At 36.3% G+C, this 22061-nt stretch overlaps 1 long non-coding RNA gene across 2 annotated transcripts; it reads left to right on the plus strand.

Moving 5' to 3' along the window:
* Positions 1–2330: 2330 nt before the first annotated feature.
* On the plus strand, positions 2331–18664 carry LOC126183268 (uncharacterized). 2 transcript variants are annotated; one of them, XR_007536716.1, is made up of 4 exons: positions 2331–2476; positions 2809–2954; positions 18118–18260; positions 18493–18664. It is a non-coding gene; the product is annotated as an uncharacterized LOC126183268 (long non-coding RNA). The 2 variants fall into 2 exon arrangements; XR_007536717.1 differs by having other exon boundaries at positions 2344–2476; positions 2801–2954.
* The last annotated feature ends 3397 nt before the right edge of the window (positions 18665–22061 follow it).

Below are 22061 nucleotides of genomic sequence, written 5' to 3' on the forward strand. Positions count from 1 at the left end.
GAATCGATATCAACATCCTTCACGCACCTGTAAAATTCTCCTGTCCCAAGTTTCGATGCTGAAGCTGAGAGCTTATGTTCTTCATTTCGAGCTGCTTCCTCTTTTTTGTTGGTAAACCGATTTCCATGAAACCTTCATTTCCTAAACGGAGTTTTTCCACGATCCATTATGCATAAATCTTGACTTCTACGTAAAGGTCTGCGAATTCAACCTTCCTCATACTAATATCTGTTAGTACTGTCAAAACGTTAATAAACCACATACAAGTTTTCAGGTAAAGATATAGATGTCAGCCAGAGATATAGATATCACCCAAACATATCAAAATAAAATAGCCTTCACACTGACAAAAATTCCGCTGAAGCAAGCTGTTTCCCAAATGCCGGAAAAGGTGAGAGTGACTGCCAGTGAAGAGTTAATCAGTTTAACAATTTAATAGCATTTATAAAGCTGCTATCACGATAAAATTCACACACAACATAGATTAAACTGTGTAGACTAAGAAAATAATATTTTTGAAACATCTACTGTTCGGTCGAAAATCCATTACATCCTCCCTTACAGCAGAAAGGAAGCACACTGTTGTCTCTGCAGCACTTCGAACACAGTGTGACATAAATGTCACACAGGGCATTAAAGGGATAAATGAAAAATTTCAAACAATATGCATCTTAAATCTGGGGTTAAACATAGGGGTCCCAGAGATCCCACCTCGTAGCATGTGTTGCAGTAAAGTCACCTCGTGAGTTGAGGCCAGTTCACACTGGTCGTCACGGCACAGCACCATCACAGCAAGGTGTATTCATACGGTCCGTTACGGCACGCAAGTCAATTCAGCTCACGTGGTCTCAGCTCGTATGGCTGGCTGTCCTCAACTGTTCTTTTCGCGGGAATTGCGGTCTTCGCAAGATGGTTTTCAACTGTTTCTACACGCGAAGTGCATATACACAACGTGGTAGATCATGCACGTGGATGCAGAAAATGACATTTATTGGACTCAAACGGTGTACAGCTTGCATCGATAACGTGTATATTAGAGAAAAAGACAGGAGTGCAAAATAACGCAAAAGGCGCGTGGGTCCGAAAAATTTCATTAAGCGGTGCAGAAGGGGAATTTCATATACTATACAAAGAGCTCGAGGAAGAGGAATCTTCATTTTATATTTTATGTAGTTGAAGCATGAGTTGTTGCGTCAAATTGCACCCATAATTACTGGATGAAACACAGTGTAACGATGTGCCATCACATCGCATGAAAAATTGATTTGTTTAAGGTTAAATTTAGTTGCTGGTCCAGTGCAAGTTTTGGGGCAATAGTTTTATATCCCTCAATATCCTTCCCTTAAAGATTTATGTGTTTCCTTTACGTCTTGCACTTGGCTCTTAATAGTTGTACTAGGGTTAGCAATTGAAACCCCAAATATTGACCACTGACGCTTGCTAAACTGTTTCACACACAATCCATGGAGCTACTTGACAATTCATAAGCCGGCTACACACATATATTTCAACAAACAACTTGCACTGCCAAAATGATTCAGTCTACTTCTTTATGAAACGGTACAAATGCCTGACAACATACAAATAAATTCCACCTACTAACGGTAATCGATCTGATTCTACACAGTACTTTTTGCGCTTCAAGTTGGAGTCATATTTGCAAATATTTGATTGTAAGATAATTAAATACCATACTAGCATGTATAAAAAACCACTTTATAAATGTAATAGAGGGCAAGTAGTTAAGTACGTTCATGTCGCACAATTCAGACTCCTGCCTCACTGCTGCAGTTAAACTTTCGTCATTTATTATACATTTTTACAAAAGAAATAACGAAACGAAACAGTTTATAACAAATAACGAACAAACAACAACTGATATTAACCACGAAACGAACTACGGAGATGTCTGCATGGGCGTGTATCGAGAGGAAATGGGCTTGGCAGTGACGTGAGCAACAACGGTTGGATAACGTTAGCCGGCAAAACTTTCTTCCCGACAAACTTTGACGGTGCCGTGATTGACGGCACAGGCCGGGATGGCACGGCACGTCCAATGTTGATGCTATTTGTAATGCATTGGAGAATCTTTTGAAGGGACGTGACGGCGGGTGTGAATTGGCCTTTAAGGGTTAACCACATCATAAGGTTTCCACGGGGTATGAAAAACCACACACACGATAGATCTGCATAGAAAACATGTCACTTGGACCAATGCGTTAGATATCAAGCCACAGAATGTTGCGTGTCTTTCGTCCGCTGTCTCGTAGAGTTTCGGCTCTAGCCGTGAACGATTGGGTCCATGGAGCTGTTGTTGCATGTCAGGGGCTAGACACAACACAGATCACTGCACAACCATATGTGCAAGTGAAAAGTTGCAACTCTTATGATTGTCTTTGAGTGTACTTCGTTAACACGTTGACGTTGTTAGTTACATGATGAAGAAACAAATATTTTTGTGTTGCTTGAAGAGCTGGTAAGTATCCTGTTTTGTAACTAGTGATTGGAATCTGGGTTACATCGTCGTCTTATGTAAGGAAATTGATGAATTAGCGCTATATGTTTGACAGTATGACGGGCTTTGTAAAACGAATACATTCCTTAATTTTACTGTATTTGTAATTGTTTTCCGTGTTGTTTGAAAAAGCATTTTCTTGTTTTTGTGTATGCCGCAATAGTCACAAAGGATTTACGTCCTGTATTCTTTTTATACGCAGTATTTTAATAACCTAGATGCTAATGGCGTCGTTCTGCATTGAATATTGGGGAAACGTAGTTGTTAAAATTAATCGGTGTATAGTGTTGTAGGTGTTTCAGCAGATGCTACATGATAAGTACGAGTACTGCCGCCATAAAGAGTTCCGACGCAGCAAACATCTCGCATGTTTGATTCGGTGTAGCAGTAGACCACACCCTTGTTTAATGGATGCTGGTATTGCATAGATGTTCGTGCGGTAAGTTTATGGTCGGCTACTATTGCCCAAGTAAATATTGTAATGAATAAATTGTAGTTTGTTTACTGAAGTTTGTTTTCTTCTTTATTTTAATTTTCCTCCGTTTTTCACATTTCGTACCTCTTTACACGGAAAAATGAAACCTTGTAGTACCGAATTGTCATGGAATAATTTCATAGCAGTCATCGTTCACCGAATGTGACCTAATATATGAGATTGATGTTTAAATTCAGAGCTACCGTATTTGCTGTTGGCATTTTTTTTTTTGTGGAAAAAAGGAAAAAATTCTGTGGTGATGCTTCTTTGATTCTTTACAGCAAATCAGCCAGTCAGGTGAGTGTCATGATTATCTCCTAATTTGAATGTACCAATTGGTATAGGTTTCATCACAAAGGTGCAAAAACTGGAGGAAGGCGCGAAATCAGGACAGTTACACTATGCACCTGTGCAGGGTTCCCAAAAATACAATGGGAACCTTACACAGGTGTCTAGTGTTCCTGTCACTTCATCATGAATACATCCCATCTGAAGCACAGCGAATGCTGCTAAAGGTTGGTACTCATTGGAGTATTGAAAATTGCAACTGTGCTTTGCTTTTATGACACACTCCTAGCAGCTGCAGGCTTTCTGAGAGGACGCGCACTGTGGTTATTACTCATTTACTTCTATTTTAATTTTAGCACTCTTTACTAGACCTGAAGCTAATTCTAAAATTTCTCTTTAAATTATCTACTAGTAAGTCATACTGCAGCACACATCAAATCTAGGTGAGTACTCATTTCTCCACTGAATTTACTGTCAAAAGTATACCACAGCAAATACATACTTTCTGGTCTTAGATTTGAGGGAATGTGTTGTTTCATGCTGTTATTTAAGTGTGCAACATAGTTATTGTGAAGTTCTGTCCATAACAAGATTGATCATAGTAAAATGGTTTCACTGTAATAATTTTATCTGTTGATTGCATTGAGGGAATATTAAGTTCAATAACAGTGTAAAAACCACGGGAGTAACTTTGGGAAGAACTGGAGTCAATTTTGCATCTGGCCATCCCTGTTTACGTTAAATCACCTTGAATAGTTCTTAAAGTAGACCATGGCTGATATGTCTCCATCCATGTCCAATTCAAGATAGACTCTATTTTTATAAAGTCATTAAATTCCAATCTCCTCTCATCCTCAGCAGAATTCTTTCCCAGTGAGCAGCTCTCCACAGGGTAATTTTATTATTATTATTATTATTATTATTATTATTATTAATTCTGGAAGATGTGTGGAATTTGTAGTGTGAATTAAATGTTCTGCTTGAACACAAGCTGTCTGGTGGAAATATAAATCTGAAATTATCCTGTATAACATAGAATCTACTGAGGCAGTAATTTAGTTGATGACTAATCACCTGTAATTTTAAATGCACAGTTCAGAGAAACCGTTTCTGTGTTGGTCATTTAGGAATTCATTCATATGAAGAGGCAGAATATTCCCAGTGCTGTAATTACTTTAATCTTTTCTAGTTGACCCACACTATTTTCTGAATGCTAGTGATTTGATTTAGGCACAACTGGGTGTAGGAGAGTGGTTTTAAAAATTGTGCAAGTGAGGTAGTGTTTCAAGAAGATGCTTTATTTTCTAGTTAGGTAACTGGCTGGATAATCATGAGGCCAACTGCAGAAAACAAAATATTGTTGGAGTAATGATGTTTTCAAGCTATTTTGTCTTGATATTGGCTAAAGTGACTTCTAAATTATTTTGTGGAAATTTATATTTTGATTTTTGATGTGGTGGTTTGAAGTCTGAGAATTTCACATTTAAATTCACTGTAATAAGATGGTAATATAAGTTCCATTTTCATGAAGTCCATGTCACTGTCTGTTTACCTGTAAAGTAGAGCACCTGGTGTTGTTAATTACTTCTGATGTCTTAAACTGGAATACATGTTGATCACACTGTCCCAAATTGTAAAACACTTGCACTATAACTTCATCCAGTGCCACAAGGCTATTGCTTCATGCATGACTTCTTAAGAAAAATGATCTGTTCTCAATTTATCTTAGGTTTTGAATATGAGGCAGAAAAGTATCAAAAGGATTGTCCTCTAATGCTCATCTGCATAGTGTATGACGTTATATCTTCTATGGTTGGTGCCATAACTGTTCCGGCACTCTATTACTCTAAAATTAGAAACAAAATTGTGCAATCCATTACTGATGTGTCAGTAATTCTTTAGCGTTTGTAATAGCCTAATGAGACTTTTTGTTCCTGTGTGTTCAGTTTTTTTATTGTTCACATTTAATTTATCTATGGTTACCATCAAACATTTAAGGAATATGCTAGTAATGATTCTGTTAAAAGGGCTTCCTTCCCCCATCCTTCTCAGCTGAGTTTTCCTCCTGTGTCATTAGTTTTTCTACTTTGCTGAATGACAGTAATACATTACACTCTTGCCTATGTCCCTTGTCTTGCCACACATCATCCATGCATCAGTGTGTTGTTACTTGAGTCCTTCTGCAAGCAGCTCAGTAAATTGTTCTTGTAGTTTGAATACATAGCACACTAATCTCAGTAAGCATGATAATTTAATTTAAAGTTAAATGACATTCGTACTATTGTTTTTGTACCCTACCATATATGCTCCCCACAGGCATTTGCATTCCTGAGGAGAATAGGTGTGCACATTCACTGTACGTTTTGTACAGTTGGACCAAAGCTGAATTTAATTTCTCATGGATTTCACTTTTACCTTTTGCCTTAGAACTGCAATTTTCACTAACACTAGTGCGTATTGTATGAGGTGTAAATGCTGCATTCTCGTTCTAAAAACCCTTTAGAAGAAATAAAGGAAGGCTATGAAACCCATGCATAATATAGGGCGGAAGTCTAGATCAGGGCCACTGGCAGTCGCAGTGCTATTTATCTATTCCTCAAAAGTTGGCAGTGTTTCAGTTTCACATAGCAAGTGGGACGATCTTTTAACGTAACCATTGAGAGGAGAGAAAAATCTTTGAATTTCTAGTGCCTGCATAAAAACCAATCTCTTCTTCGCTGTTGTCACAAATATTTGGCTATTTTTTCCAAGTATTGATGAGGTTGGAATGTGACAGCTTGATTGCAAGTTGGAAAAGCCAACACATGCAGAAGCTGAAAAACTGGTTGTGGTAGCAGACTGAGGTGTAGTTTAGACCAGACCCCATGTTAGGTTCGAATACAACAGTTTTTCTCCCAAAAATTATATTAAAAACCTTTATTGTTCCATACATTTGTTTCTTTTAATTGTCACAAATTACGAGGTTGTGGGTAGGTTGGGACCTAATAGTGCAGCTTAAATTAATAATCTTGGCTGTCAAATATTTGCTTGTTTCTTCTGAATATGTTAATGATTTTGGAGGTTGTGATATGTTGATATCAGAATGTGACAGTATTTCTCTAAAACATGCCAGCTGTTCTTTGATCTCAGTAGCTGAGATACCATATTTACTTCCTACCATGAGTGCTGAGAACATTACTGTATGGAACACCACTGACCCTGGTCTAGACTTTCATTGAATACTGGATTTGCAGGTGCTGGTGGCTGTCACAGAAATACTCTACTTCTGATATTTGGTTTGCTGTAGCCTATTGAAGAAGACATAATGTGTACACTTGATGAGATTTCAACTTGGCTTAGAAGGGTTGATGGTATTATTTGCTAACTTCTTCCCACTTAAGTCCGTAGTGTTTAGAACTTATTTAATTCATAGGTTCAGAACTGAGTAGTTGCCATTGTATGTGGCATTGCCGCCTCTTTCTGTTTGAAATGAGATGTAGTTCTCAGGAATGCATTAAATGTTGGCTGGAGCATCATCCAGAGAAAACATTAACAAGAAAGGACAATGCAACATGGACTTAGTGGATCAGTTTTAAAATAATACCAAACAGAAATCAGACAGTACAGCTTAATGGATCATATGACTAAAATTGAGAATACACTTTATACTTGGAACTTTGGAGAGTATTCTCAGGTTTGCACGAAAATAGCGAGTCAGAGAACATACTTCACCTGGAAATGTTCTCAGCATGAATAAAAGGGTGGGGGAAGTTGCTTGAAATGAGAAAATTCCCAGATTTTATATGACTAAAACCATAGAACTTTCTCAAAAGTGGAGAACATTCTCTGTTTTTGAAGTGAACTCTGTATCGTACTTCAAGCTGATTAAGCAGTGTTGTGGCTAAGAGTTACTAAGTGGCAGAATTTATCATTCTCAAAAGGGAAAGGAAAAAAAAGATAAAGATATTTGTAGCATGAAGGAAGTCGGAAGAAAGAAACTGTAAAAGCTAATATGGATCCAACTGTGAAAATATTATTTGGCTGGTGAAGCACTTTCTTCCTGAAAATCTCAAGAGGTGATGGTGCCCTTTCCAAAGAATGTAAAATGAAAACATTTTTGTGTTATTATGTGAACTCAGGCTTTCAGACAGTTGTAGGAGAAGACTTAGGAATACAGCAGAATTTTTATAAGTTCTGCAGCAGATTAACAGAAAGGCACTGTTGTGGATCCTATTGCCAAGAAACATAAACAAACAAACTAGAAACAACAAAAGTTAAGTGGCAGTCTAGATATCAGTTTCCATGTTCAATGGGGCCCCTTGATTGCATGCATATATTCATAATGAAACCTTCTGCACATGGACGTAAAATATATTATTCAAAAGGGCTTTCCTTCTGTAAATGTGCAGGTGATTTGTGATTATAGTGAAATGTTCAATAGTGTTAATGCTTCATGGTGTGGCTGTGTGCATGATGCTGGGATATGGAGAAACTTGTACGTATACCATATATTATGTAAAAAAAAGTGCAGTGCTTAAATTTTAGGAGGTGAAGTATAGGACATTACACCTTGGTTAGTGACACTGTTCCAGAATCCCAATGCACGTGATGAGAAGGTGTTCAACAGATGTCACTATAAGGAACAGGTGGTAATTGAATGTTGCTTTTGACGGGTGAAAAAGCCATTTCCCAGTTCCGCAAAGCAAAATGTGCGCCCAAACAAAACCCCACTGTGTGACAATATCCTGTTTTGTCTTGCACAATGAAGCAAAAGAAGCGGGATGAGAATTTTGAGGCAGCTAATGGCAATGACCACAATGTTCCAGTATTCAGAGAAGAGGACGTAGCAAACGTGTGTACATGGTACAAACAGAAGGCAACTAAAGTGTATGGAAAGTATGTTTGTTACAAACATTGTGTAAACAAATGTGATTGGCATAATTTTTTTTAATTAAATTAATTTTTATTTCTTCAGGTATAGCAAAATTCCATTTTGGTGAAAATAAAAAAAAAAACTAGTTCTCTGTTGACAAATAAGAAGATGCAGTCTAGTGCATTTCTTCCTCCTCATTGAATTTATTTTATCAAAAATTGTTTAACCTGCAATGTTTCAAACCGGAACAGATATGCCAGATACTACAGTAAATAAGTGCACAAGCTGTGTGATCCTTAACCTTTTAAACCTGTAACAAATTACTCTTTTTGTTCCACTTAACCAAAAATTGTTTCAAGGATGTGGTTAGGTATTTGCTAGATATTACAGTAAATAGGTGCACATATTTTTAATCTTTAACATTTTGAACTGGAATATGTTACTCTTATTGTTTCACTTTAACAGAAATTTTTACTGACTATTTTCTTTAAGGGGGTATGGAAATAAGTAAATGAAGAATATAATGAACATTTTATTTAAAAAATAATTTTTAATTAGAAAAAATGTGTTATACTCTGACATTACACAGTTCAAGCTATTGCTTTCTTAAGTTTGTTGTATCAATTTCTGCTGCTTCTTCTTCAGGATATGTAACTGGTATAGTAATGCTAATCTCACAATTCAGCATTAGACAAATTCATAGTCTCATCTGTCCCCATGTTATATCTGCACCATTTCAGTGCTCTCTCAGGCCCCAACATGGGTGAGCATGAGGGTATTATTTCTAGACACACTAGATCTTGTAGAGCCTTCTATTACAATTTGCAGTTGTTGCAAAATTGCTTGTGGCTCAAATTATGTACAGCCAGAATGTAACAGAGGTTGCAACCCCCACTGCAGTAGCTCCTAAAATAAATAAGAAAACAGCGATATTAGTGTGTTTCATGGCTCCATTTTTAAAGTGAGTATAAGTAGCAAGCAGGATTATGCAGATATGTGGAGGGAGGTTTGTTAAATTTTATGCATGGTACACTGTGCTAGTTTCACATAATTGGGCTAATATCAGACAAATTTTACCAAACATAGTTTCATTTTCACTAGTTAAAAATAAATATTGTATTTTGCTAATTCACAATTTCCAAGCATTAAGCACATAATAAAAAATGGGGAGAAGGGGACTTACCAGGAATTCTGTGGACTGGTGGGTTGCGATCAACTGCACATAAAAAAACATTTGTACCCTCAGCAGCATTGTGATCTTAATGTTGCCTATCTTATTTACATCAATCTTACACGTTATGCACGACTTCATGTCGTGAAGTTTTTCATTATCTACCCATCTGAAATTTCTTTCCCAAAACTATCCATTGAACAGTGTTGAATTTCGTTTATACTATCTGCATTTTCCTTTCTTGTGGCTGCAGTGTGTGATTTAATAATAATAATAATAATAATAATAATAATAATAATAATAATAATAATAATAATAATAATAATAGGATAATCTTTTATGGTATTCACAAAGGCTAATTATAAATCTTCCTTTTTGGCACAAAAATAATGCAATAAAATTTTTTCAATAAAACACACACACTCTTCAGCACAGAAATGTAATCAAACTGAGAACCAAAGATGTTAGATTTTAACCCTCTTGCTGAAAATGTTGTAGAGGAGGAGGGAAGGTAGCTTCGACCATAAATATAATAGACTGGCCCTGACGTCATTTTCGTGGCTCCAACATCTCTGGGCTAAAGTCATGTGAATGTTGGCAAAACATGGTTGTTTTGTGTTGCGCTTATGGCTGTACTCAGCGTTTTGTCGGGGAAAATGGCATTACATTTCACGTGTGTTTCTATGATAATGCAGATGCGTTTATTGAAATCTGCTGAAGTGACTTTTATATGTTTTTTACACTTGAAATAGAGTATCACGTAAATTAAAGTGTTGAAAGTGATGCCTGTAAAGTCACTCATATTACATTTTGGAAAGTATCTGTGATAATTCAGTTACAGAAGTAAGTATTAGTGTTTCTCGTTCCTACTCATAGGTTCCCTAAGGATGAAAACCGAAGACAGCTTTGGATACAGGCCCTGAAACGGAAAAACTTTAAGCCATCTGCACATAGGCGCCTTTTTGTATATACAAGTGAGATTATAATAAGGTAAGAGCACACATGAAGAGCATTTTTTTCTACCTTCTAATACTATTAAATAAATGTAGGTTCCAAAATTATTTTCTGAAACTTCAGAGTCTCACTTTTCATCTAAAATATCATTTTTTTAAACTGATAGTTTAAACTTTTGTAAAAATAATAGGAACTGAACCTTTGAAGTGCACCTAAAATTGATACTCTAAAATAGACCTGCTCCTAAAGTTGACAATTTTGGGACCTATAGTTGACATAATTCCCATATCCCATTTTCTTTTATAAGTGACTAGTGCTCAAAATGCGGCAAATCCAATATTTAAAGTTTTGACACGAGCCCACTCTTGTTGTTTAAAAGAATTTTAACGACGTTTTACTTTAACTGATAGTTTATAGTAATTTAGTCCCGCTGCCCACCAGAGGGGCCTTCGATATATTTTTTAGATTTTATAAATGGTAATGTGAACAAATCCAGGTCAAATGTAGTTCTGACATAATTTTTCGCAAATAAAAAAGTAATTTTTGTTGGAAGCGTTTGGCAGTCAATTGAGAAATGTGGGTAAAATACGATACAAACACAGGATGGCAGACTGCTCATTTGAAATCCCACCATGTTTTGCCAACAGTCACATGGTTTATGTTGGAGCCACACCAGCCCTATAGCTTCTGCACAGCAAGGCCAGTCTACTAGTATCTATGGTTGAAGGAAGGTAGTGAGAAAGTACTCCCTGGTCAAAGAATATCTTCATAGTTTCTATTTATGTGACATCAAGAACTTTCTCCAAGAATAATCTTTTCCTCTGAGAATATTCTCAGGAGAGTGTTACAGTTTTTCTTCATAGAACATAACATTTGTTTGTCCAGTACAATAGCTCTTCCGGAATTTTTGTTAAGAGGTGCAGCTGAATGATGCCAGAAAAGAAAGTTTGCTTATGTTTGGACTGTAATTATTGCATTTTTTGCTTCATATTTTCTTGGTTGGAACATTTCAGATAAGTGATCAAGGTAATGAATAAATTCCAAAATTGCCCTCCCTAGTGCATCACTAGATTTATTATAAATTGCTTGCAATTAGTGTCGTCAGAAAAAAATTGCAAAACAACTGTTTCATATAAGAGCCTCCATTTTATCCAGTGCCCAGACTTATGTCAATATATGCAATTTATTGATAACATTTTAATAGTCTGTGTAACCTTTCACTTTTTTTTGTAGTTGCTGTTGTGTGAAGTTTTTCTTCTGTCTGCACTTTAGTGCCAGAACAAATTGTGGTTAGAGAAGTTGGTAATTGAATAGATTTGTGTGTGTGTGTGTGTGTGTGTGTGTGTGTGTGTGTGTGTGTGTGTGTGTGTGTGTGTGTGAGAAAACAAAGCTGCTGTTCCATAAGCCATTGTCAGCTTCCCCAAAGTAATATTCCATAACTTCAGTTATATGAAAAAAGGCACAGTATGCCGTGAGCATGAGCTCACTACTCATGCAATCCTTTCCCTAAGGAGACATAAAACTCAAGGCAACTTACTGCAGAGCATTTCTGTGTGGGCATTCCAATATTATTTACTGTTGAAGTGCATGTCTAACAATTTTACAGAATACTGAAGTTTAGTTTATGCTTTACCATCTCTAAGCGATAAGAGAATGTGTTCAGTTTCATTTTTATATTACCACAACCATTTGCTTTTTGTTTATCAAATACAATTTCAGTAATGCTAGCGATATTTCAGTTATTCCCTGTCTTTCAGATGTATTAATTAAAATGCTATGTGAGGCATTGTGAAATGGCTTGGTTAGGTCTGCTAGAGTGGTATACATGTGATCCCTATTTTGAAATCCATGTATTACTTATAATCCAACTTCCTAACCCACCTTAATTATTGATAGCACACTTCAGAATCCATATTGGGCCTTGTTAAGGTTGTAACACGAAACAAAAGTTATGTAATTTGTCTTTAAGTATCAGTGATTTTTGATATTATTGGCACTATTGCCACAGAGTCTGTAGTTTTGAGGTGAATTTCTGTCTCGTTTTTTGCACATGGGCAAGGCAATTGCCATTTTCAGGCAGTCCAGAAACATTCCCACCATAAACATCCTATTGATAACATAAGACAGAAAAATGCATATAGTATCCTTTTCTTTAGCGTAGAATTCATGAAACCATGTATGTCTTAATTTCCTAAGTTGCTCAGTGATCTGACTAAATACAGTATATCTTTAGGATAAAAATTCTCTACCCAGATTTTGGCACGTCTACTGTCAGCTCTGTTTTGTGTGAATTTGGAAGTCCATCCTTGCTGTTGTCAAAGTTTTCATCTGTCATGGGTAACGTTTCAGAAACTATTATTTAGCTCACCTGCACTTAAAACAGGTAAATTTTCTGCAATTTGCCCTGTTTCTGCTGTAACTATTTTCAAAGTAGCTTTACCTTTGCTACTGGACTGAGAAATGGAGTTATCTTCCCCCCAGAAACAATAACGTATACAACAACAATCTTGGTTTCAGGAAAGTGAATGGTAGCAGCTTCGTATTGTCCGTAATGTATTAAATGCTTAATGTGTATTATTGTAACAGAATGGTTGATATCATTTTTGATAGTAATGATACCCTAACTTCTCCATATTTTTATCTAAAATAATCAGTTAAAAATTTAAAGCCATCTGGAGTGTACATCTTATTTTCATGTTCCTTAAGACAATGTTCATTAAGGCACAGTATATCAAACTGCAATTCATCTGAAAATAGTTAAATTTCATGAAATTTTTCCTCATGGACTATATATTTATATGGAAGGAGGACATACACTCAGTGTTTAGCACTCAATTGTACCATTGACTTATCATTACATGACTAATGGCAGTGATTGCAATTAAATAGATTTGGTCCCTTTACGTTCCAAACCAACCAATTAAATAGACAAAGACTTGTAAGGCCAAGCCTTTGTCAAAACTGCAGGTTTCTGTGGAGGGTGGTTTTCTCCAATTTTAACTTCTCACATAAAACGTTTTCAGTAGCTTTGCATAAGACTAGTTCACCTGTGTTACTGAAGCACTGGCCATGTTTAGGGTAATACTCCCTTTTAAAAAGTGCTTGAATTTATTAGTGTCACATTATTGAAATGGTCATAGATATGTTTGTATTTGATTCATTTTCTGTATTTCTTTGTTGACACGAGATTCCATCAAGTCATGCGGATGTGATATTTACTGTTATGGAATTTGCTTTTATGTGTGAAGTTTGCTAATGTTCTGTTAAGGGCAGAGGTTGCATCCAATGCTGAAGTTTTCCCATCATCATTTGATTCTCCAGCTACATCATCATCTTTAGCTGACTATTCACAGAAGTCACTTTTACCTACATTACTAAGGCTTCAGATTTCATAATCCATCTACTTCTAAGTTGGTTGAGTCACTCGCCAAGGAACTAAATATACTAGACATACCACGACAGTGATTCTCAGAAAGAATCCTCATTTTGTGTTTTGTTACAGACTTTGACCTAAGATTTTTAAAATTCCAAGTGTTGCATTCTTCCCTTTCATCTGCTGTCAAGTTTTTTGTATTATTATTTGGCACCTGATTTGTTATATTTGTGTTTACTTGAAGTTTTAAATCTATTTTTTAAAGGGGCACTTGATTTCATAGGCTTTTTGCTTCTTTGTGAAAGTTCTTTTCCTTGAAACAGATTCCCATCCACATTCTCTAACTGGAGAGCTGTAATATTTTCTTGTAACAGTGAAATGTCTTTCGCAAAGTTAATTTATTCCTGGGCGTCTCAGTGTTAAGCAGGCGCAAGAATTCTGTTCAGCCAAATTAGTTAGACATGTGTGTTTTCTATTTGTACCAGCATTTTTGTCTGGTTGATTATTTTCCTACACTTAAGTGCAATAAAAATGACTCAATTTGTTGCAGAAGTTGCAGAGACTCCCATTATGCACTATTATGTTAAATTTAACACATATTATGTCAAGTAACTAGACTTTTTCCTCAGACTGAAACACTCTACCTCTCTACCTGCCACTATCGTGGTAACTTAAAGGAGGCTGCACTGCATGGCGATTTTAGGTGGAAAATTTCAGTGCAACTGCTAGGTTTGTGTAACTGGTGAATGCATTTCCTAAAGGTAAAAATTAAATACCGTAGCAATGCTATCTTTGTGTAGTTTATACCAAATTTGATAGTTTTGATCACAATAACAACTTTTGATGACCAGTTCTATCTGTTAATCTGAGAGATTGAGCCCACCTGTAACATCTGTAATATGTCAACTTGTATTGCTAATTGAAATTGTCATGTAAAAGAGTGAAGAAGTTGACCCAAGAGCCGTCTATATTGAAACAATAAGAAAACTGTTTGTGGAAATGAGGTTTTCTTAGGTACGGTAATGAACAGAAAAACTGCTTGTGAATAATAGAACACTAAGCAGCATACATGTTTCGTAATTGATGGCATGTCTCAAGAAAGTGTGATCTCCATTGGTATAATGAATTATGAACACCTATTATTGATTATTAATTATGGTTGATTTTGGTCTGCTAAGCAGATCAAAATTAGTTGCCATTAATAAAAAAGATCCATATGGTGTTTCCCATTCAGGATACATGTAAATGAAATTAAATTTGTGATGGAACAGGTATGTGGAAAAAACGAATGATAGGGATTGCAGACCTGTATGTGAGCCAACTTTAGTGAATTCTCAAAGTGTGAAACCACTTATTTCGTAATTGGGTGGAGTAAACACTGTTAAGTACATGGAGTCAAGAGTTTGGATATATTTCTCTTCATACTCGTTACTTGCAAGTCTGCAAAACAGTGATTACTGTAGGATTATGGCCAACAATTTGCTATCCAATCATATCCCATACATTTTTATAAACTACATCTAAGATGAACCTGCATTCAAGGAAAGCATTGGTACTCATAATTTTTGAAAGAAATGGCATACATTGTTTGCCATTTCAACAGCTGAACTACGTCATTCTGATCTGTGTGACAGGGGCAGGCAATACCTTGGGATGTAATAACTCAGTGACGTAGTATTTCAGATTGTCCTCAACTAACAGGAGTTGAGATTGCCTGTTGTATCAGTTAGTGCCATGTATCCTTACTTGTTTGTCCACTTCACTGTCTATTCAGTGTGCCAGATATCATTTGGAGCAGTTGAAGTGGGACTCCGTCAAAAAAACGGCACATTTTGCCACTTACCATGTCAGCCTTTGACGTTCACATGGTCATTGCAGTCTGATGCATTTGTGGATTTGGACATGGAAGCTTATAATACAACATGCATACCTTTAGCAGGTGTCATTGAACTGTCTACATATGTCTGTATGTGGTGTTGTGAAGCATTTTTAAGTCGGTACCAAGCTGAAGCTGGACATTCTGCCACACATTTCTGTGAACATGATTGTTGTTCTGTTGTCACTTCAAATGGTCCCTTACCCATATATCACTTCATACAACTGTTTTGTATCCAACGAAACTTATCAGTGGCATGGTAGCACACACTGCGTGAGCTAAAATGTCACAGTATGACAAAGCCATTTCCAGGAGACCATTTGTTGGGCCCTGTTCAAACTATGCCTCCTCTGTTGTCAGTGAGGCATAATGGCACTTGCTTTGACATTTTCACTTTGGAGCTTGTGGCTACCCGAGCTTGCCGTAACACTGGCATTCTCACTATACTGCTAGGTTTATAAATACACATTCTCTCTGCATAGTTTGGGCAGCCATTTCATTTTTCAAATGACAACATGCTGTGTAAGTGGTCAACATTTTTTCTAGGATGTGACTGCTGTTATTAATATAACTGCCCACAGAAATTTAATTTAATTTTAAATGACAAAATTGATGAAAATGGAAGAATGATCCAGTAAATTGATAACTTAAAACGGTATGTAAGGAAATACAGAGGAAAGTGCGCTCAAGCTCCACTTTGTCCATGGAAAAGTGATGTTATTAAGAAATAATAGAAGATTGGGGGGCAGAGGCAAGAAAATTTCACATGTATTTATAAACAATATTTGCAAATACAAATTCAATATTTTAGCAGTCCAAGGACAGTTTGTCAACAGAGTAATTTTGTTTCATATTGACAAGATACGGAATACTCAAAAGGAGGAAAAAAATGTAATTCTGAATACGATATCAAACTAACTGCTGCTTTTACTGGCAGCCAGAGAGATGAAGTAAGGCGGGTAGTGGGATGTTGACGTCAGTGGTTCAGAAGAGTGGCAAAGATAAGTGACGGAGTTTGTCATAGTGTAACCAGATAATTAATTCAACTTGCAGGATCATATGTATTGGGTAATACAGAGCAATACAAAGGTAGTTGGTAACATTCAAAGAACAAAATGTGAAGGAAGAGGGAGTTTATAGCAGCTGATGAAAAGAATAGCAGCTGTTTGTGACACCAGATGCAAATTGGTTGAAACATACAACAAATAGAGGCAGTAGGGATCAGGACAGTTAATGGTTGAAGATGAGAAGTGAATGAACAAACTCATGGTACTAATAGTGTGGATTGAAAATGGGACAGCAACATCTGTAGATTTGTGGGAAAGCATTTTAATTCCACCAGAGGCAACAAAGGCAGAAAATGATTGTTATTGAAAGAATGGACTAATGATTTGGCTGCAGCACATGCAGGGCAGCAGAATGGGAACCTGTAAAATCCAAAACTTCTTCTGGAAAAGTTTGTCATTTCAAAGATCCCTAAGGTCATATGATTATTTTATTTATTTATTTATTTTTTCTCTGTAGTTTCACTTGTGACAGTGCCTTATGTGTTTGAAAGCATCAAATTGCACAGTTAGGTTCTTCGTTTCTTACTCAGCACATCATGGACAAAAAGTTTGTACAGGGACAAAATCATCATCAAAGATGTATACAGCAATATATTGTTTGTAGGGCCATCTTCCACAGTAGCTGTTATAAACAATTGTTATTGGTTTTTCCATCTTGAGCTTACAGCAGTTCTCGAGTATTATTTACAAGATGTGTGTCACTTTTTTATTTATAAAGCATCTTCTGTGGTCATTCTGGAAGTGTGGATACTTAATCACATCTCAAATTATTAACATCCTAAGCCCAAAAATGGCCATACAGAAATTTTACTACACTATTTTTCTCCTTTGCAAAAATCATATATCTAGCACTGCTGCTTGAGTAGCAATAGCTGTCTTCAGAATATTGTACATCATGTAAAGAACTAAATCACCCATGAAAATAATTGCAAATTGTGCTAAGATATTTTTGCTGAGGGAACAGCAGCACAATTACAATTGTAACTGTAGCTATGACATCTGTGCAGGGAAAGTTTACTGTTTACAAGTGTGTCACATGCATTGTCTTCACTATTAAGTTGGGAGCATTGTCATCTAAGTTACTTGTAGCCAATAATATCTATGCTGATTGTAGACGTGGTCATCAGTAAAAGTGTGAGTGATTTTGCATAGGATAATGATTGGTAAACAGCTGTGTTAATGGTTTCTGAATTTCCTGCTTTCATAATTGGTGTCAGTAATTAATTTATTGAATAATTCTGTATTCAGATTGAGACTTATATAATGAACTGGCTCTGAACCCTATGAAGGGTGTTGAATGTAGGTGCTCATTTTCTCCTGTGTGAATAATATTAAAGAACAGAATGTCAGAGAGAACTGAAAAGAAAAGGAAAAAAACTGACGAGTCCTGAAATTCTGAAAATAGTAATATATACTTGTCTTGTATACAAATTTAAGAATTTTTTTCATAATTTTTGGCCCCCGTAGTACTATTTAGAACCTCAAATAATAATGTGTATTGTCGCAGCAATAATAATTATTTGGAGCTGCCCATTTTTCTCTACAGGAGATGGAAATCTAAATAAGAGAGATTTGTTTCCTACTGATGTTGAAGAATGTAGTTCATGGTTTCCCAAAGCTTTCCCAGTAACAGCTAATTTATTATAGTTACAATCAGCGTGGCTCTCAACCCAGTGAGTAGTGCTGAACGTAAGTACTCATTTTCTTGTGTATGAACAAGGATACAGAACAGAATATTGTATAAAGAATTGAAAACCTGAAAGTCCTGAGATTCTGTAGGTAATAATGCAAATTCATCTTCTATACAAATTAAGAATATTGTTTATAATTTGTTGGCTCTGTAGTTCTATTTAGTTGTGCAAATATGTGTGTGTTATTGAAGCCATAATTATTATTTGAAGCTGTCCATTTCTTTCTACAGGAGAGGGAAGCTTAAATCAGATGGATTTGTTTCACGCTGATGCTAAAGGCAGAAGTTCCTTGTTTCCAGATGATCGTCCCAATGAGTTAAAATATTAATACTTGGAACCATCAATAAGATGTCTGTACATTTTGGTGTTAATAGATTAAAAAGAGTATTTCCTTATAAAGTTGGTTTACAGTTTACTTCATTTTTATATATTCTGCAAACCACTCCTTTTTCCTTCATTGTTAGCAGAGGTTGAGGATGAAACAAACATGGTTGCACATTCACTCTTGGAAATTGTTCGCCTATTTTGAAACCATCTTTTCTTACACTGCATTGGGGTCACTTCACCTCACTTTCACAAAACTCAAAAGAGAAATAGTACTGTTGTATCATGTGTTCTGCACTCAGTAAAGTGATTTTTTATGAATTTGTTTTGCTGTGTAATCTGAGAGAGTTGTCAACCTGTTGGCAAACTGTGGACTGATAGGTACTGCAATCTTGGTGTAACAATAAGCTCCATTTACACATTGCTGCTCACTGCAGGGTGCAGCAATATCACATTGTGTATCATAAGAATGGTAAAACCTCCAAAGATTGACGTCCGCATGCTGGTGTTAATTAATGAGCAGTGGTGGTAATTAATGGGCAATCTCTCGTACTTAAATTTGAGTCATATTAGTGACAGTATATATCAAGGAATGAATTTTATGACTGAAAATACATTCATTCCTAATCCAATGCTTCACAATGAATGCCAGTACTGTAGGCATACCATCGTGGCAGGCAGTGGCCAAGCAATTTGCGACACATGTGAATGTGCGTGTGAAGTTGCACTTTTAAATGTCCCATGGTCCAATGTTTAGTGCTTCTATAAACTATCTGTTTTGTCCTTGAGGTACAGTAGTGCTTGTGAAAAGAAAATGGAGGGTAACATAGGACAATAAGCTGCTGTTGGTTAACTCAGCTACTTGTGTATAGCACACCTATTTTTGGAGTCTTGGATAAGATTTAGTAAATTTTAAGTGTGTAATGTAGATTTTGTTTGCTTTTCCTGATGTAGAATATGTAGTTGCCAATGTATGGTCAAAACTGACTGAGTGTAATCATTATGTGACTGTGTGTAAGGTGAAAGAGAACTGCATATACCAGTCACTCTCCATGGGCATTGAAATGATTAGTTGCACACTATATAACAGCAGCAGCATTGTAAAAGTGTGGGACAGTCTAGTGCAACAACCATTATGAGTAGCACTGTGATAATAGTAGAGGTGTGTGAGCTCTTGAAATGTATTGCCAGGGATTCTGTGTACTCACATGATGTACCAAAAATGGCACAACCTAGGTGATGCTGATGACTAGGAAGGGGAAAAGATTAAAAATGTAGTCGAAATGGTCACTAAAATCCATTATGTGAAGATATTGCTGTGGCAGAGCTTCAGTCAGGAGTGGGCATATTTGTCTTTACAAACCCATGTATACACTATTCCACTTAAATATTAGTAGAAAAGTGAGTTTTTCTCACAGCACAGATGTAGGAAATATTCAGTATAGGTATCGAAACAAATGAATCGTCAGATTTAACACAAATTCCTGAATAGTAAAGACATTGTCAACATTTGGATACATGGAGTTCATACTAATTGACAGTTGTTAAATACAGTCTACATACAGATATCTCAAGCAAAGTTTACTTTTACGAGCCACTATTTATTTCCATGACCTGTTTCAGAGGTTCAAACCTTCATCATCAGGTGGATTTATATGACATGGATCTGTGCAGTTACGACTTTCAGGTAGCATGTGTCACTGTCTAGCAGACTGAAAACTGATTTCAGTAAATGACTCTGTTATGTGTAGGTTACATTACATGCACTATGGCACTGTTGTAAGCATTGAAAAGAGAAAAGATGGCATCTGAAATCTAATAAGTACAAAGAACATAAGACAAAACAAACAAAAAAACACTGTTTTGGAGCAAATATCAAAGCCTTGTGTAGACTTTCAGTTGCATATGTGAACATAAATGTAAGTATTTCCAGTGGTTACAGATTCTTTTCTGCAAAGTTCACATGACTTCACCCTTCGTACACATTTAAGTAGTCGTTGTGACATGTTACGAACATTAAGTGTAATAATTATGTTGGCAGCAGTAGCAGAATTGATATATAAATAATAATTTACTTTTTGTTACTGTGTTAAGATTACATCAATCACAAGCTATATCTAAGTAATAGTTGAATTGACACATCAATAACACTACAACAAAAAAGGTTTTTTCAGGTGTTGTTGTTGGTGGTGGTGGTGGTGTTGTGATCTTCAGTCTTGAGTCTGGTTTGATGTAGCTCTCCATGCTACTCCATCCTGTGCAAGCTTCATCATCTCCCAAACCTACTGCAGCCTGCATCCTACTGAATTTGCTTAGTGTATTCATCTCTTGGTCTCCCTCTACGATATTTACCCTCCACGCTGCCTTCAATACTAAATTGGTGATCCCTTGATGCCTCAGAACATGTCCTACCAACCGATCCCTTCTTCTAGTCAAGTTGTGCCACAAGCTCCTCTTCTCCCCAATTCTATTCAATACCTCCTCATTAGTTATGTGATGTACCCATCTAATCTTCAGCATTCTTCTGTAGCACCACATTTCGAAAACTTCTAGTCTCTTCTTATCTAAACTATTTATCGCCCATGTTTCACTTCCATACATGGCTACACTCCAAACAAATACTTTCAGAAACAACTTCCTGACACTTAAATCTATACTCGATGTTAACAAATTTTTGTTCTTCAGAAACGCTTTCCTTGCCATTGCCAGTCTACATTTTATATCCTCTCTACTTCGACCATCATCAGTTATTTTGCTCCCCAAATAGCAAAACTCCTTTACTACTTTAAGTGTCTCATTTCCTAATCTAATTCCCTCAGCATCACCCGACTTAATTCGACTACATTCCATTATCCTCGTTTTGCTTTTGTTGATGTTCATCTTATACCCTCCTTTCTGTCCATTCCATTCAACTGCTCTTCCAAGTTCTTTGCTGTCTCTGACAGAATTACAATATCATCGGTGAACCTCAAAGTTTTTATTTCTTCTCCATGGATTTTAATACCTACTCCGAACTTTTTTGTTTCCTTTATTGCTTGCTCAATATACAGATTGAATAACATCGGGGATAGGCTACAACCCAGTCTCACTCCCTTCCCAACCACTGCTTCCCTTTCATACCCCTCGACTCGTATGACTGCCATCTGCTTTCTGTACAAATTGTAAATAGCCTTTCAATCCCTGTATTTTACCCCTGCCACCTTCAGGTACAGAGATAAAATGTGGTGGACGTAACTAATTTGGACTTGTTGAATCTGAAAATGCAGTTAGATTTTCGCCATCACCCTCCAATTTTTTGTAACAGAGGTTTTTAAATGCCTATATCTAAAAACAGCCACTAGGGTGGTCTACACTAAATTTAGACAATATATAACATACTTTGCCATAAAAACTATCTTACTCTAGAGTCCTGTGCCGAATGTACATTTTTACAAGATGTTGACATTTGTCAGGGTGCTGATGATAATGATGTTGA

This window comes from Schistocerca cancellata, chromosome 4 (assembly GCF_023864275.1).
Source record: "Schistocerca cancellata isolate TAMUIC-IGC-003103 chromosome 4, iqSchCanc2.1, whole genome shotgun sequence".
Taxonomy (NCBI): Eukaryota; Metazoa; Arthropoda; class Insecta; order Orthoptera; family Acrididae; genus Schistocerca; species Schistocerca cancellata.